This window comes from Hyperolius riggenbachi, chromosome 1 (genome assembly GCF_040937935.1).
Source record: "Hyperolius riggenbachi isolate aHypRig1 chromosome 1, aHypRig1.pri, whole genome shotgun sequence".
Taxonomy (NCBI): Eukaryota; Metazoa; Chordata; class Amphibia; order Anura; family Hyperoliidae; genus Hyperolius; species Hyperolius riggenbachi.
The window spans coordinates 386,592,959-386,611,137 of NC_090646.1; the positions used below are offsets into that span (position 1 = coordinate 386,592,959).

Genomic DNA, 18,179 nt, shown 5'->3' on the forward strand with positions numbered 1-18,179 from the left:
TGTGGTTTGATGCAGATGTCTTCCATTGGGATGTCCTGTATACGACACAACAGAATCTCTATTAGCAAACGGACTTCAGAATGAGAGTAGCTTCCTTATGGGCCAGGGGTTGTCTTAATATCTATGGGTATGTAGAACCCATACACTTACTGTTTTATCAGATTATACATACGGTATAATTGCTCTAGGTGTTATAAAGGGAAACCTAATCTCACTAATATTATAAATGCGAAAATGTGGATGTTTGTTACTCAATCACACAACAATGGCTGAACGGATTTGAATGAAATTTGGCACACACATCGTACATTACCTGGAATAAGGTATAGTATACTTTTTATCCCCATAACCAAAAAGTGGGCGGAAATAAATACAAATTTCACTGGGAAAATATAAACTGCAGCCATTCTTACACTGTTTATGGTAAGATTCTCAAACTTTGCACATTTGGTTACTGGGTGACTGGGATTAATATTCAGAAAAGTGGGTGGAGCCTACAAAAGCCAATCAAATTTCACCTATTGATTTTCAAGGGGAATATTTAATTGCTGCCATTCTTGCACTGTTAATGGCACAAGCCTCAAACATGGTATAGTTGGTCAATGGGTGACCGGGGTTCAATTTCAGAAAAGGGGATGGAGCCACAGCCAATCAGATTTGTTTCATTTCAATGCAAATTATTGATGCCAAAGACCGCAAAGCTCACAAACAAGGTAATTGAGTAATTGTATGTTAGGGTTAGAAAACGCGGACGGAGCCAACACCAGCCAAATACATACCCGGGAAACGCCGGGCCATCAGCTTGAGTAAATATAAAAGTAGAATCATGCAACAAGGAAGAACAAAACCAAACATTACATCAAAGGGACTTTTGAGGGGAAGTTTATTACTATTCTTAAACAAAGAGGAATGGTACAAAAAGTGCAATCCAGTACAATAGAATTAGAATTACTCAGTGTGCTTTTTCTTTCAATAGGGACCTATGCAATAAATATTCCAGTCACTAACAGATGTGGTGAGTTTCTATTTGAATATATAAATAGCACAATAATAGATTATGTGAAATGTTAGCCACTGTTTTAGGGACAGTGTCTGCTTCCTAGGGGCAACGCTATTTCTTATATTGTGCAGATGTAAGTGGAGCCATGCAGGCAGGCATCAGGGGGTTTCTAATCAAGATTTTTCATACAACACACAGGGTTACAACAATCGGGACAGCTCAAGCTCATTGCCCTGGGAGCACTAGCGTCGTGCGTGGGGTGCGACCCACAACAGGTGGGGTGACCCCAGCCGCCCTAGAGGGGGTGCACTCATAGCCAGCGCTGTGTGTGTGTCCCCGCATGTTGTGCAGCTCAGCTGCAGTGGCAGGAAAGCTAGGAGGTCAGGGTGGTTGCAGCTCGGAGGAGAGGGGTGGTCGGTAGATAATAAACAAAGCGGAGGGTAATTATACTTTACTGTTATGATACAACGGCTCCTTCACTCCACTTACTTAGCAGTTGCATGAGCCGTACAGCCAGCCAATCACCTTGCAGGGAGTGAAGCCGCATGGTGATTGGCTGGCTGCACAGCACATACAACTTATAAAGAAGTGGAGAATCTGTGTGTATCCTAACAGGACCAGGTAAAGTATAGTTACCCTCCGCTCTGTGTTTATTTTGTACAGACCTCCACAGACTGCATGAGCACTGCTGGCTGCTTCTCAGCAGCTGACAAGTGCTGGAAAACTTCAGTGCAAGTCTGTGTGAGGCACTAGTGTCTGATGTCAGGCAGAGTAACCCCACCCCCTCCCATAGCTGCCAACACTGAGTGTAATCTGAGGCTGGAGCTTCCCCAGGACAGCATGCAGACAGCAGCCATAGTGCACCCACCAGGAGATGGAGAGGAGAGGATGTGTGTGTGTTTATCAGTGGCGGCTCCAGGAATTTTTTTTAGGGGGTGCTATGCAGGTGCTGGACCAATTTCCGGGGGAGCTGACGACCTTAAAAAATGGGTGTGGCTACAACCCAGTTGCCTGGCAGCCCTGCTGATCTATTTGGCTGCAGTAGTGAACTGAATTACACCAGAAACAAGCATGCAGCTAATCTTGTCAGTTCTGACAATATTGTCAGAAACCCCTGACCTGCTGCATGCTTGTTCAGGGTCTATAGTTGAAAGAATTAGAGGCAGAGGACCAACACGGCAGCCAGGCAGCTGGTATTGCTTAAAAGGAGATAAATATGGCAGCCTCAATATTATTCTCACCTCGGGTTCCCTTTAAAAGTGCAACGCAAAGACAGAGGGCCCAAGTTTTGCTGACCCTTTCCCCAGAAGAAAATACACGTAATGTGAGCAGATTTAAACAAAAAAAAATGTTCAATAACCCCAATATGCACAATCGTTATCAGATATGACCCCAATATGCACATTCGTTATCAGATATGACCCCAATACCATCGTTATCAGATATGACCCCAATATTCACAATCGTTATCAGATATGACCCCAATATGCACAATCGTTATCAGATATGACCCCAATATGCACAATCGTTATCAGATATGACCCCAATATGCACAATCGTTATCAGATATGACCCCAATATGTACAATCCTCAGCAGATCTGACCACAATATGCACAATGCTCAGCAGATCTGACCCCAATATGCACAATGCTCAGCAGTTCTGACCCCAATATGCACAATGCTCAGCAGTTCTGACCCCAATATGCACAACGCTCAGCAGTTCTGACCCCAATATGCACAATGCTCAGCAGTTCTGACCCCAATATGAACAATGCTCAGCAGTTCTGACCCCAATATGCACAATGCTCAGCAGTTCTGACCCCAATATGCACAATGCTCAGCAGTTCTGACCCCAATATGCACAATGCTCAGCAGATCTGACCCCAATATGCACAATGCTCAGCAGATCTGACCCCAATATGCACAATGCTCAGCAGATCTGACCCCAATATGCACAATGCTCAGCAGTTCTGACCACAATCAGCAGCACCACCTGAAAAAGAAAAGAAAAAGCCATTTACTCACCTAGTCAGAAGACCTCCTGTTCCGACCTCCTCCTCTCCCGACCTCCTTGTGGCGCGCAGCTCCCATGATCCTCTTCCTTCAGTGACTTCCTGCCTGCAGCTTGCATTACCCGGCAAGCAGGGCTACGGGAAAATGGCCGCCGAAGCCCTGCACTGCAGACTCCAAGTCTGCAGAGCAGGGCTTCGGGTGGCCATCTTACCGTAGCCCTGCTCTGCTGCTTCAGGCTGCCGCTGTGAACTGACTCGGTGTCTCTTAGACGCCTGAAGTCAGTTCATGCCAGGGGGTGCTTTGGGGGTGCTTGGACAATTCTAGGGGGTGCTTGAGCACTGCCAAGCACCCCCCTGGCGCCGCCAATGGTGTTTATCTGTGAGTGTGTGATGTGTCTGTGTGTACAGTGTGTGTCTGTGTGTGTACAGTGTGTATGGTGTGTCTGTGTGTAAAGTGTGTGGTATAAACAGTGTGGGTGTGCACAGTTTGTGTGGCGTGTGTGTACGTGTGTCTATGTACAGTGTGTGTATCTGTGTACAGTGTGTGTGTATACAGCATGTGTGGTGTATCTATCCTGGGGGGCTGCTAACTATCTAACCTATACTGGGGGGCTGTTACCTATCTAACCTATACTTGGGGGCAGCTACCTATCTAACCTATACTGGGGGCACCTACCTAATCTAACCTATACTGGGGGGCAGCTACTTATCTAACCTATACTGGAGCCACCTACCTATCTAACCTATACTGGGGCAGCTACCTATGTAATCTATACTGGGGGCACCTACCTATCTAACATGTACTGGGGCACCTACCTACCTAGCTAGCCTATACTGGTGGCAACTATACTGGCTACCTATATTGGAGGCACCTACCTAACTAACCTATACTGGGGGCACCTACCTATCTAACCAATGCAGGGGGGCAATTGTTTCGGCTACCTATATTAGTCCTCACTCATGTGATGTCATGTCCACACCCGGTTTTATTGATGTCATGTCCACACCCGGTTTTATGCTGCTGCTGCGCGCTGCGCTTTTTTTTGGGGGGGGGGGTCGGTAAATTATCCGCACCGGGTGTCAAACACCCTAGCTACGCCACTGCCTGGGAGGTGTGGTTATCTGCTAACCATGTATTAAAGGGACATTCCAGATTCCACATCATTTTTAGCCATACTATTACTAACCCCATGTGTTCTTGTGCGCCTAGAATAACTGTATTAATGTTAGTCAAGCAATCAATAAACTTTGACTTTAAAAAAAAAAATGTTAGTCAAGCAGTAGGTAGCAAGCGTTATGTGCTAATGAATATAGCTTGCTGTAAGCAAGAGAAAATGTCCATTAATACATTTATATACAATACACTACACTAACACGTGATGAAAGTTCCTGCACAAAATGCACATTCATTTTATATTGGCAACACAAGAGACTGATTTGAATTAGTCTGTGTCTCAAGAATGATATTCACTTGAGGTCTCTTGAGACCCTGTGTGCAGGGGAGGACTGGGACCTTTTGGCCTGGGGGGACAACACAAACTAGAGGCCCGTTTCACGGCATCCCCAGCCCAAAGCCATATCTTTCTTGTGTGCAAATCTTCAAATTGTGATGACTAACAGCCCCAGCCACACACACACACACACACACACACACACACACTATGTACCTGATGCCTAACCCCATTTCTCCGCACAATCTACCTGTCTGTGTCTGATGCCTAACCTTAAAGGAGTTATCTGGCTTTTTTTTTTTTTTAATGAAAATAAGTGCTACTTACCCAGGGCTCGTCCAGCCCCAAGCTCTCAGCATGTCCCTTGCCGCAGCTCTGCAGTCAGCTGTTCGCTGCCGCTGCCTCCCAGCCCCCGGCGATGACGTCAGGCCGACTGCGCCTGTGCGAGCGGCGCTGTCAATCACCGCCACATGGACCAGAGCGTACTGTGCAGACGCAGAACTACTGTGCCTGTGCAGTACACTCCGGTCCACGTGGCGGTGATTGACAGTGCTACTCGCACAGGCGCAGTAGTAGCCAACATCCAGGTCGGACTGGTGCCATCGCCGGGGACTGGGAGGCAGCGGCAGCGAATGGCTGACTGCAGAGCTGCGGCGAGGGACATGCTGGGAGCGTGGGGCTGGAGTAGGCCCCGGGTAAGTAGCACTTATTCCATTAAAAATGCCTGATAACTCCTTTAAACAACCCCCCCCCCCCCCACACACACACACACACACACAAACCTACCTACCTGGTGATGCCTAACCCCACTCCTGCCCACCCACCATACAAACTACTTGTCTGACACCTACCCCCCCCCCTCCAACTACCTGTTTGACAGTGCCCCCCCCCCCCCCCCCCCTCCCCTGCCACCAATCACACCACAAGAAGAAAAAACGTTTCCCCTCAGGCCAGGATCGGAATGGGGATGATTATCACACAAAAAAAAACTCAGAGGGCACTGGCCTGGGCAGAGAATTGAATTTGACAGCAGTAGCAGGCAGGCAGCAAAGTGTGTGTAAGTCAGTGACAAGAAGGGAGAAGAAGTACAGAAACAAACTTTATAAAAACCACCTTCTCCTCTGGCAACCTGGACCCGACCTCCTCTATCCTCCTGTCTCCTCAGTCCTACACCTCCTCCTCCTCCACAGCAGCAAGCAGCTATAGGTGGCATCTCCGACTCCCAGCCCCCAGAGTGTCCGACTCCTCCAGCCAGGACAGCCAGCCAGCCACTCGTAGCCGCAGCTCCAGGCCCCCAGCCCCCTCAGCACAGAAAGCTGAAGAGTGAGACAGCTCACTCCGATGACACCGCAGGCACAGCAGCACGTTGCGGGCGGCAATGGCTCCAGGCGGGGGGCTGAGTCAAACAGGGTCAACCCACCGGGCCGGAGAGAACCTAAGCTATTTGTGTCCTTGTGCCGCTCACATCCACCGCAGGCGCGGCCACGCACAAGGGCACACCACGGCCAGCAGCCTCAGCCCCTTCTCTGATTGGATACTTCAACTTGCCGGGAAATATCGCGCGAGGTTGCGATCCCCACTGCGAACCTGTCACCTGTGGTGTGTCTGCGGCCGCTGCGTATAGCAGCGGCCGGCCCTAATTACTTAAGATTCGGGCGGCCCGGGGGGCAATTGCCCCCCGTCCCCCTGGGCCAGTCCTCCCCTGCCTGTGTGGATTAAATAAGTGCTACAAGTGTAGTTCAGGCCTTTAGGACACAGATTATACAGGGTACCCAAAAAAAACCCAAAACAGAAAGGGAACAAGATGCAGACATTTGTGGTAAGCAGAGGTGCACTTAGGTTTGGAGAACATGTGTGGATACTTCCCAAAATCTCATTCAAGAGCTTCTTGGAGATATGGCATGAGAGAATGTTCCAGAGGGATTTGTGGTCCAAACTCCTACTGACAGAGATACAGATCCACACATGCCATCAAAATCTCCTTCACCAATTTCTCTCTGGTTGGGGGATCCCACTATAAGTAAAGTGAGTGGAGACTGACATCACGCAATAATTTATTTATTTTTTTTAACTAGAGGGAAAAATAATTTTTGAACACCTAGAATGTGAGGTAAAACAGTGTTGAATTGTTAACACTTGTAAATGTAGAGGTGATTTTAAAAACTACAAATAAGTCAGAATTGGGGAAATAGAAGAAACAACACGCTGGTACAAAGAAAAACAGAGAAAATAAGAGTGAAGTAACTTTTTGTTTCTTTACAAATGTGATGAAACATTAATTGCCAAGTTAAAGAAAGACAAATACAGAAGGTTTCAGGATATGCCTATAAGGCCATTTGCCTTTAAAGAGACACTAAAGCGAAACAAAAATTATGATATTATGATTTGTATGTGTAGTACAGCTAAGAAATAAAACATTAAGATCAGATACATCAGTCTAATTGTTTCCAGTACAGGAAGAGTTAAGAAACTTCAGTTGTTATCTCTATGTAAAGAAGCCATTCATTTCTACGACTTTCAAAAGTCGTGGAGAGGGCTGTTATCTGACTTTTATTATCTCAACTGTTTACTTTTTCTCTGCCAGAGGAGAGGTCATTAGTTCACAGACTGCTCTGAAAGACTCATTTTGAATGCTGAGTGTTGTGTAATCTGCACCTATTAGAGAATGGTGCAATGTTAGAAAAAACACCATATACCTGAAAATAAAAATATGAGAATATTTTCTTTGCTGCTAATCTTCTAGTAATTATTCATAGTACACAACCAATTCATTATATCATATATTTTTTTTCGCTTCATTGTCTCTTTAAGCAGCATTGTTTAAGTTGTGTTAGGATAGGTGTGTCATTTATTTTTGAATATTGTGTGGTTATGCATTTTGTCTCGGCCTTCCAGCCACCCAGTTCATGTTAACATTAAAATAGGCTGTGGTGACAAAATCAAAAAGCAAACTCAAATTAAACAATTCAAATGCAGCTATTTTATACCATTTTTTTTTAAAAAGGCAGCTCAAATGCAAAAACAAAAAATCTGTTTACACAAACCCTTAATAGTCCCCATTGTGACACATTTAAAATGTTTAGTACTACTTTTTAGTTTAGTTGTAAACTCTTGAAATTTGTTATTTAAAATGTGAAATTAATGTATTCTTATAAACAAGCCTTTCAGTTTTCTATATTGCTGCGCATGTACTTAACCTTTCATCCACTAGATGGCAGAGTTGTAGATTCATGAAAGTACCACAAGATGCTATGAACTGAAATACAAGAGCTGCCTGTATGCAGTGTGGGAGCTTACAATTATTTATCTCATAACACACCCATACACACAAAATAAGCAGATATCTTCTTTTTGTCTTCAGCAAGCATCTCTCATGTGCAGCTCTGTACTAAAACAATTAAATGACACAAAAGGCTGCTACTGCTTCTAATCTTACCTCGATGCTGCTTGCTTATGCTGGTGTCTTACAAACTTTGACCTAATCCAGCTAAAGAAACTTTGACGTACTGTATACATCAGTCCATTGAAAGCTATCACTGCAAACAATATTGTTCTAATACAAGACAAACCAACACCACTGCTACTGCAGCATTAATGTAAATGTATAAAATATATGATATTACCAGTAACAACAAGCATTTTAAATAATGGCCTCATTAAGGGTAGGTGTGTCTCTAAACCGGCATTGCCTTTCAGTCAAATATATGCTCTCCATCAGGGGCGTCTGTGTCATTAGGCAACTATAGATTTTTGCCTATGGCGCCGTTGGTTGTAGTGGGCGCTCTCTCGCCGCTCTGTGCGTGTTTTTTTTTTTTCTCTTTCAGCCAGGTCGGCGCCGGCTGTGACAGGCAGCTCAGCCTGTGCCCGGCGCCGCCTACTGGTCCGCCCCCTTCCTCTCCTCCTCAGAGCGAGCAGCACGCACGTTAGGTATTATGTGCGATGCCGCCGCCTATTGGTCCGCCCCCTCTACCCGCCCCCTCTCTGTACAGAGCGTGCGATCGTCGCACGCTAGTTTGACACGTCGGCGCCGCCCCTACCTCCGCCCCCCGCCTGTCACACGTGGTCGCCGCCGCTGCAGATAGATCGTCGGTCGAGGAGAGGAGTCTTCTGCAGGTGAGTAAATACTTTTCTTTTTACAGGTTTAGTGAAACACTGCCCGCATTAGGATAATTTTCTGGGGAACGCTGGCCACATTACGATTATTTTCTGGGGAACGCTGGCCACATACGATTATTTCCTGGGGAACGCTGGCCACATGACGATTATTTCCTGGGGAACGCTGGCCACATACGATTTTTTTCTGGGGAACGCTGCCACATTAAGATTATTTCCTGGGGAACGCTGGCAACATTACGATTATTTCCTGGGGAACGCTGGCCACATTACGATTATTTCGTGGGGAACGCTGGCAACATTACGATTATTTCCTGGGGAACGCTGGCCACATACGATTATTTTCTGGGGAACGCTACCACATTAAGATTATTTCCTGGGGAACGCTGGCAACATTACGATTATTTCGTGGGGAACGTTGGCAACATTACGATTATTTCCTGGGGAACGCTGGCCACATACGATTATTTTCTGGGGAACGCTGGCCACATTACGATTATTTTATGGTGAATGCTGGCCACATTACGATTATTTTATGGCGAATCATTGCTGCGTTATGATTATTTTCTGGTGAAAGATTGCCGCATTACTTTTATCTCATGAAGAAACATTGCTGCGTTACGATTCTTTTCATCAGGGGGGCAACCCAGGGGGGGGGGGGGCGCCACAGGTTTTCTCGCCTGGAGTGACAAAATGGCTAGAGACGCCCCTGCTCTCCATGCTCCTGTTTTTATACAAAATCCTTATTTTAAACCACATTAACCCCCTTGGCGGTATGAAAAATACCGCCAGGGGGCAGCGCAGCAGTTTTTTTTTAATTTTTTTTTTTAAATCATGTAGCGAGCCCAGGGCTCGCTACATGATAGCCGCTGCTCAGCGGCATCCCCCCAGCCCCGCCGATCGCCTCCGGCGATAGGCGATCAGGAAATCCCGTTCAAAGAACGGGATTTCCTGGAGGGCTTCCCCCGTCGCCATGGCGACGGGGCGGAATGACGTCACCGACGTCAGCGACGTCGGGACGTCATTGGGAGACCCGATCCACCCCTTGGCGCTGCCTGGCACTGATTGGCCAGGCAGCGCAGGGGTCTGGGGGGGGGGGGGGCGCCGCACCGGATAGCGGCGATCGGGCGCGCGGCGGCGGCGATCAGGGTGCTGGCGCAGCTAGCAAAGTGCTAGCTGCGTCCAGCAAAAAATAAATTATGTAAATCGGCCAAGCAGGGCCTGAGCGGCACCCTCCGGCGGCTTACCCCGTGTTAAATTGCCATTTAGTACAACTCTCCATTATCCAGCTATACAAAGGCCTTGTCCTATCTCCTGCAGAAGTGGACTTTTTGCTTCATAAGAGTTTCTGATGCCTAATAGTTCATGAATGGTTTTGCTTTGCAAACCTTACATTGAAGTACAGTACTTCTAAACTAAATTATATATTTTTATTGTATTTGTTTTATCACATATACTTCATTTATAATTACTGTTGACATCACTTATATGTGGCACACAATATACACTGTTCTTACACCAGGTATTTACAGTTTTTGTATATGTTGTTTGTATGTGTTATAATGCAGTTTTGGCACAGCTTAGTCTTGCTATAAAGAAAAAAGTTATCATATTTTCTCAAATGTGACACTTAATGTATGCAGATGTAAGATGTTATAGATAGAGCACCACATTTAAAGCAGACCTGAACTCAGAACTTCCTATCTGCTCTAAAAGATAAGAATCAGCATAATTACCTTTTAAAGAAAAACATTTCTTTGTTACTTGCTGCTTTCATGGAAGCAGACATAGGGTTAAGATTCTGTGTTTACAAATTAGTTGCTCTGTCAAGGCAGCCAGCTGACACATCTAAGAAATCAAATTACCCTGGTGATTAGCCACAGATGATTGGGGAAATTAGACAGGCTAAACTCTCTAAATACATACAGGGTGCGTTTCTCTATGTTTTCATTCTGTCCTGTGCAAGAGTTCAGGTCCACTTCAAGTTCCTTCTACCCTCCTTGGTACATTTAATTTAATTACTATTAGTGGTGTGGATATTTTTTTACAAAATTTGACAGATAAACATGGTAAAGACCCATACACACATCCGTTTTTTGCTAACGACGGGTCGTTTGAACGTCCCATCGTTCAGTCGTTCGCCCGCTAAATCGGGCGTGTGTACAGACTGTCGTTCGCGTGATAGGAGTGAGTTTGAGCAATCCGCCGGGCGATTTAGCGGGCGAACGACGGGACGTTCAAACGACCTGTCGTTCGCAAAAAACGGACGTGTGTATGGGCCTTAACACATACAGCATGGTGGACACACAGCAGGTACATTTAGGTTTAGCTGTACATAGACGGATTTGCATTAATAACCTTGCTAAAAAAAAAAAAAAAAGTGGTAAGTACAAGATCCTAACTCTCAGCCTTACAAAATGTAAGACATAAGGTATAAACCAGTAATCAGACACTAAAAAGGAACACCAGGATTGTAACAGAATGCAAGTAGCTATGCATGAACATTGATCTCATGTGTTGCTCTATTTATTCCTAATTGCATTACATGTCTTTTCTTGGCCTCTATGAGCATATATTGTACTATTTAATGCTAGGTCTTGGTTTACTCTTTGTATCCATTGCTGATGTGTGGGGGAGTGGAGTGGAAATTGTAATTACTGTACCTTGCAGGCCCCAGCATTCAGACTGTAACAAAAAGATAGGTACCGGTACATCATCAAAATGCCCTTGTAGTATGAAAAACAGCAGCTTCACAGGGACTGCCATGGTCATCAGAGGTGAATTGATATCTGCAAATTAATTTGTCCTTCAGGAATCAATTACAGCAAGCTCCAGCCTGGATTTTTCTATAGTATTGGGGAAGCTGTGTAACAAAAGGAGGGGTAGGCATAAGAAGGATAATCATGTGGTGGGCTAGCTTGAAAGAAGGAGTGAGATCGGTAGAAGCGGAAAACTAACAAACTAAACTGTTTGAAAAGAAGCTGCAAATAAATTATAAAAACAAGGGATGGTAGTGTGACAATCCAGCCCCACGATCCTGTCTCCAAGACCTTAAAATACCGGTTGCTGGATTGTCTGAAGAAGAAGGTTAATGTGACAGAGGGTGCCAATCCAGTCTAATCTGCTCCCGTTAGTTTAGCAGGAAGTATGGTGAACAGACTGACAATAAAGATTGGTCGCACAACTGCCGACAATATGTAATGTGACAATCACTCACTAATCCCGTATTACTAGGCCACTGTTGCCATGCAGGTCTCATGCACTAGAGACTTCTGGAGGCAAATTCACTGTCTGCGTAGTAAACGGTTAAGATTGGTTGGAGGTGCCCATACATGTACAATCCCGATTGTATGTACAATCGGTAACTAAAAAATATCACATTTGCGCTGGAAATTGGGTAATTTCACTGCCACCACTGTCCGGTTGAATGGAGCGGACAGTCTCCAACTAGCTACTCCTTAAAGGAAGAAACGGTTATTTACAACCTAGCTAGCAAATCAACAATTTATAAGAAAATAATAAAACAATGCAGTAGTAGGACTCTTCAGAGGGCACATTTGTTGTCGCAACAATCAGATGACCAGAACAGACAAAAGACTGAACGATAAAATCGTTAGTTTTTATTCTAAAACTACATACGACGCTGGACCTTTGTGTCATTGGAGTTTTAATCCTCACTGTAGATGGGCGGGGTCATGACAAGTAAAAGTCCAGCCTTGTGCAATTTGAATAAGGCAGTGCCCCTTTAGACAGGGAGAGATTTTGGCCCAATTCATGTTTTGCCCACCTTCTTTGTGCCCATACTTCACATCAAGAACCCGAATGAATATTCATAATCCGCATAATTGTGTGAATCTGCTGATAATAAACCCGAGGGGTCTGGGTGACTCATAGCACCATCCTGCCTTTCAACCTTACTGGCACTGGTACCGAAAGATCCAGAGGGCTGAAAATCTCTCAGGACCAGTGTCACATGAAGTCCAACACACGCTGCGGATTTGAATAACCTGGTATTTTTGTAACCCCAGGAATATTACAAATATAGAAGTGTATGGATTATCATGGGTTACAGTGGGGTCATCTGCTCTCTGAGCTGAGCCAGCTGGGAGAGGACCTCCTTTGATATTCCAGCTAATTAAATATTAAATAATAGTCTGGGGAAGACTGTGGTTTATGAGGGTTTTGTCAATGTAATCTGTGATGGATGGCTTATAAACTCTAGGGGGTCCCATGAGGCCAGGAAACCCACCCACACTTGGATGAGAGAGGCTATGTAATTAGAAAACTGGCAGTGCTTGCTAGCAGAGTCAGAGAGTAGGGGAAAAATAAAAGAGTTGATCTAAACCAAAAATGTCATTGTTAGTTGCTTTGCAAAGAAACTTGCGTTTGTGACTCCATGATGCATTCGATATGTCATATCGAAGGCATCACAGGTAGCATAAGCATCCTTTTACATTGTGCCCGCCAGGGCAGTTTCTAGGCTAAAATGCACCTAGGGCGAGGGTGTAAAAATTGCGCACACCCCCAAAGGCCCCCCCGGCGTGGAGCCAGGTATACGAGCCCGCAGTATAGGTTAGCCAGGTCCAGTTGCACTCAGTATAAGTAGCCAGCTATAGGTCCCCCCAGTATAGGTAGCCAGGCACAAGTGCCCCAGTTTAGGTAGCCGGCTATAGGTCCCCCGGGATAATTGCCCCCAGTATAGGTTAGCCAGGTAGGTGCCTCCAGTATAGGTAGCCAGTATAGTTGCCCCAGTATAGGTTAGATAGGTAGGTGCCTCCAGTATAAGTTGGATAGGTAGGTGCCTCCAGTATAGGCTAGATAGGTAGGAGGCAGGAGCCCCCAGTACAGGTTAGATAGGTAGGTGCCCCCAGTATAGGTTACATAGGCAGGTGCCCCCAGTATAGGTTAGATAAGTAGGTGCCTCACCCCCCCCCCATAATGGAGGGGGGAGTCAGCCGTGAGGAGGATGACCTGACCCCTCCCTCCCTCCTTCTTGCCCTCCATGCTCCCCCCCTCCACTGCAGACTGCAGAGAGAGCGCAGGGAAGCGCTGTATAGAGCAGCAGCTCACCTCCCTGGTTCCAATCGCCAATCACTTGCCGCTGGTCTCGTCCTCTGCATAGCCGGCTGCTTATACACACTCTACTTCCTGCTAAACAGGAAGTAGAGTGTGTATACACCGCTATGCAGAACAGGAAACCAGCGGCAAGTGATCGGCGATTGGAACCAGGGAGGTGAGTTGCTGCTCTATACAGCGCTTCCCTGAGCTCAGTCTGCAGCGGAGTGGGGAGCATGGAGGGCGAGAGGAAGGGAGGGAGAGGTCAGGTCGCCCTCCCCGCATCTGCGACTCCCCCTCCATCATGGCGCCCCCCCCTTTCCTCAGCGCTCAGGGCAGCCGCACGGTCCTGATACCCGCTGCATTTCATCGCAATGCACAATATTATTGCATCAGAAAGCAATGCAAAGATATTCCTATGGTGCTTTCACAGGGGTGCTCTGATGTTGAAATGTACAGCATGCAGTGCATTTACTGGGCAATGCACAAATTTACAGTGGCAGTGAATCATACTTTCATTGTACTTTATGCTGCATTGTATAGACGTACCACACGTTTAAAGAGAATATGAAATTTAATTAAAAAACAAAACATATTCTTACCTAAGGAGAGGGAAGGCTCTGGGTCCTATAGAGACTTCCTGTTCTTCTCCCGTTCCCCCGCAGGCTTCTCGGTAATGACCGCCTAACGCCGACAGGCGTCGGCAGGTCATCAGTGGTATAGCATGGAAACGGCCGCTCGTTCGAGCGGCCTTTTCATGCCAGTTCACGGAGGGTGTCTCCGTGAACTGTCTGCGAGCTGCTGATCGCGGCTCGCAGGCGAAATGTAAACACGCGGGGAAGAAATCCCCACTGTTTACACCATACGGCGCTGCTGCGCAGCAGCGCCATAAAGGAGATCGGCGATCCCCGGCCTCTGATTGGCCGGGGATCGCCGGCATATGATAGGCTAAAGCCTGTCAGTTCCGGCGCAGGACGGATCTCTGTCCTGCCCTGCCCAGGTACAGGAGGTGAGGGAAAGCCAGGGAGGGCGGAAAACGCTGCGGGGGGGGGGGGGGGCTTTGAGGAGCCCCCCCGCAACACAAATATAGCCGGCGGCGATCAGACCCCCCAGCAGGACATCCTCCTAGTGGGGAAAAAAGGGGGGAAGTCTGGTCGCCCTGGCTGCCTGCTGATCTGTGTTGTGGGCTGGAGAGCCCACGCAGCACAGATCAGCCAGAATTCGGCTGGTCCTTAAGTGGTTAAATCTGCTACTACAGGAGACTTTGGCAGTGTTCGGAAGCACTTGAGCTTCCGAAGACAGACGACTCTATACTCAGGGCGCAGGTTCGCCCATAAACTTAAAAATATGTGGACATTATGTGAAAAGACCAATACTGTAAGCCCCAGGATAATAGTCTATTGTATGGGGCGGAAACATTGAATTATATCTCCATACACAAGCAATTGATATCGATTAGATCAATCTTGTCGTGTGATCGTGGTCTTGCTGGTTCTAATCTGCATAAGGGCAGGGCAAAAAGGCTGCTGTAAAATAATAACTCTCCTGGCACTGGCTGTGCAGTATAAAGAGACTTTAAAGAGAACCTGTACTGAGTAAAATTACTTAAAATACACACATGAGGTAACTTCAATTGAACATTACATAGTTATCTTGCCATCAGTTCCTCTCAGAAGCTCATCATTTTCTTCTGACAATGATCCCTTCCAGTTCTGACAACATTTTGTCAGAACTGAAATATATCAGTTGCTGTCAGTTACAGCAGAGAGGAGAGCTGATGTGTTCATGTTTCCCTATGGCTCAAGTGGGCGATGTTACAGTTTAACTGTGTGCTGACCAGAAAGCTGTTATGGGGTAACGGCCATTTTCAAAATGGGGAAAAGAGAATTCTCTTGATCACAGTGGACAAACAGGACGCAGGAGAGGAGAAAGAGATTGAGGAGTAGACTACATGGGAGGTACGTATGACCTGTGTATGTTGTTTTCACTTTTAATTTTCAGTTCAGGTTTTCTTTAACTAAGCAAGTCTGATTATGATTATTGTATGATTTTCAGGCTGTAAAAGGCTGGAGAACATAAGCTCCAAGGTGGCTAGGGCTTCTGAAAGTTCTGAGAAATAGCTGATGTAAGACTGCAACCCTCTGCATGCACCCATTAGTTTTTTTGTTGTTTTTTTTTTGTGGGGGGGGGGGGGGGTAGAAACTCTATATCAGTTTTCTAGGATAACAAATGTTCTCTGATTGTCTCCATCCCCGGAGAAACTTAATCAGTCTCTGTATCTTGATGCTCACTTAAAGGAGATGTGAAGTAAAAATAAACTTATGAAATAATGCATTGTTTGTGTAGTACAGCCAAGCAATAGAGCATTAGTAGCAAAGATGTTGTATCTGTATTTGTAAGATGTTCATATTGTTTCCAGTACAGGAAGAGTTAAGAAACTTCAGTTGTTGTCTATGCAAAAGAGCTTCTCTCATCTCTCTGACCCAACTTGGTTGACAGTCCTATTTTCTGAAGCACTTATACAGTAAATAAACAGTGAAAGGCAGCTTCAGAAAAGGTTTTACTGCAGGAAAGTTCAAAGGGTCATAGTTTTCATAGTTTAACCACTTGAGGACCTAGGGCTTTCTACCCCTTAAGGACCAGCCACTTTTTTTCCATTCAGACCACTGCAGCTTTCACGGTTTATTGCTCGCTCATACAACCTACCACCTAAATGAATTTTGGCTCCTTTTCTTGTCACTAATACAGCTTTCTTTTGGTGCTATTTGATTGCTCCTGCGATTTTTACTTTTTATTATATTCATCAAAAAAGACATGAATTTTAGCAAAAAAATGATTTTTTTTAACTTTCTGTGCTGACATTTTTCAAATAAAGTAAAATTTCTGTATACATGCAGCGCGAAAAATGTGGACAAATATGTTTTGGATAAAAAAAAACCCATTCAGTGTATATTTATTGGTTTGGGTAAAAGTTATAGCGTTTACAAACTATGGTGCAAAAAGTGAATTTTCCCATTTTCAAGCATCTATGACTTTTCTGACCCCCTGTCATGTTTCATGAGGGGCTAGAATTCCAGGATAGTATAAATACCCCCCAAATGACCCCATTTTGGAAAGAAGACATCCCAAAGTATTTACTGAGAGGCATAGTGAGTTCATAGAAGATATTATTTTTTGTCACAAGTAAGCGGAAAATGACACTTTGTGAGAAAAAAAAAAAAAAAAGTTTCCATTTCTTCTAACTTGCGACAAAAAAAAATGAAATCTGCCACGGACTCACCATGCCCCTCTCTGAATACCTTGAAGGGTCTACTTTCCAAAATGGGGTCATTTGTGGGGTGTGTTTACTGTCCTGACATTTTGGGGGGTGCTAAATTGTAAGCACCCCTGTAAAGCCTAAAGGTGCTCATTGGACTTTGGACCCCTTAGCGCAGTTAGGCTGCAAAAAAGTGCCACACATGTGGTATTGCCGTACTCAGGAGAAGTAGTATAATGTGTTTTGGGGTGTATTTTTACACATACCCATGCTGGGTGGGAGAAATATCTCTGTAAATGACAATTTGTTAATTTTTTTTACACACAATTGTCCATTTACAGAGATCTTTCTCCCACTCAGCATGGGTATGTGTAAAAATACACCCCAAAACACATTATACTACTTCTCCTGAGTACGGCGATACCACATGTGTGGCAATTTTTTGCACCCTAACTGCGCTAAAGGGCCCAAAGTCCAATGAGTACCTTTAGGATTTCACAGGTCATTTTAAGAAATTTCGTTTCAAGACTACTCCTCACGGTTTAGGGCCCCTAAAATGCCAGGGCAGTATAGGAACCCCACAAATGACCCCATTTTAGAAAGAGGACACCCCAAGGTATTCCGTTAGGAGTATGGTGAGTTCATAGAAGATTTTATTTTTTGTCACAAGTTAGCGGAAAATGACACTTTGTGAAAAAAAAACTATTAAAATCAATTTCCGCTAACTTTTGACAAAAAATAAAATCTTCTATGAACTCGTCATACACCTAACAGAATACCTTGGGGTGTCTTTTTTTCTAAAATGGGGTCACTTGTGGGGTTCCTATACCGCCCTGGCATTTTACGGGCCCAAAACCGTGAGTAGTCTGGAAACCAAATGTCTCAAAATGACTGTTCAGGGGTATAAGCATCTGCAAATTTTGATGACAGGTGGTCTATGAGGGGGCGAATTTTGTGGAACCGGTCATAAGCAGGGTGGCCTTTTAGATGACAGGTTGTATTGGGCCTGATCTGATGGATAGGAGTGCTAGGGGGGTGACAGGAGGTGATTGATGGGTGTCTCAGGGGGTGGTTAGAGGGGAAAATAGATGCAATCAATGCACTGGGGAGGTGATCGGAAGCGGGTCTGAGGGGGATCTGAGGGTTTGGCCGAGTGATCAGGAGCCCACACGGGGCAAATTAGGGCCTGATCTGATGGGTAGGTGTGCTAGGGGGTGACAGGAGGTGATTGATGGGTGTCTCAAGGTGTGATTAGAGAGGGGAATAGATGCAAGCAATGCACTGGCGAGGT

At 45.5% G+C, this 18,179-nt stretch overlaps 1 protein-coding gene across 7 annotated transcripts in view; it reads left to right on the forward strand.

Annotated features, from left to right (window-relative positions):
- Nucleotides 1-18,179, forward strand: part of LOC137517089 (E3 ubiquitin-protein ligase TRIM32-like) — a 169,748-nt gene that overhangs the window by 38,751 nt on the left and 112,818 nt on the right. For 4 of the 7 annotated variants that reach the window (XR_011020542.1, XM_068234422.1, XM_068234414.1 and 1 more), the window contains exon 2: nucleotides 977-1,015. The exons of 2 other annotated variants lie outside the window; for them this stretch is intronic. The gene's annotated coding sequence lies outside the window, so the exon portion shown is untranslated. Of the gene's footprint in view, nucleotides 1-976; nucleotides 1,016-1,593; nucleotides 1,622-18,179 lie in introns of those variants that run through there. One more of the 7 variants, XM_068234419.1, reaches the window with a different exon arrangement.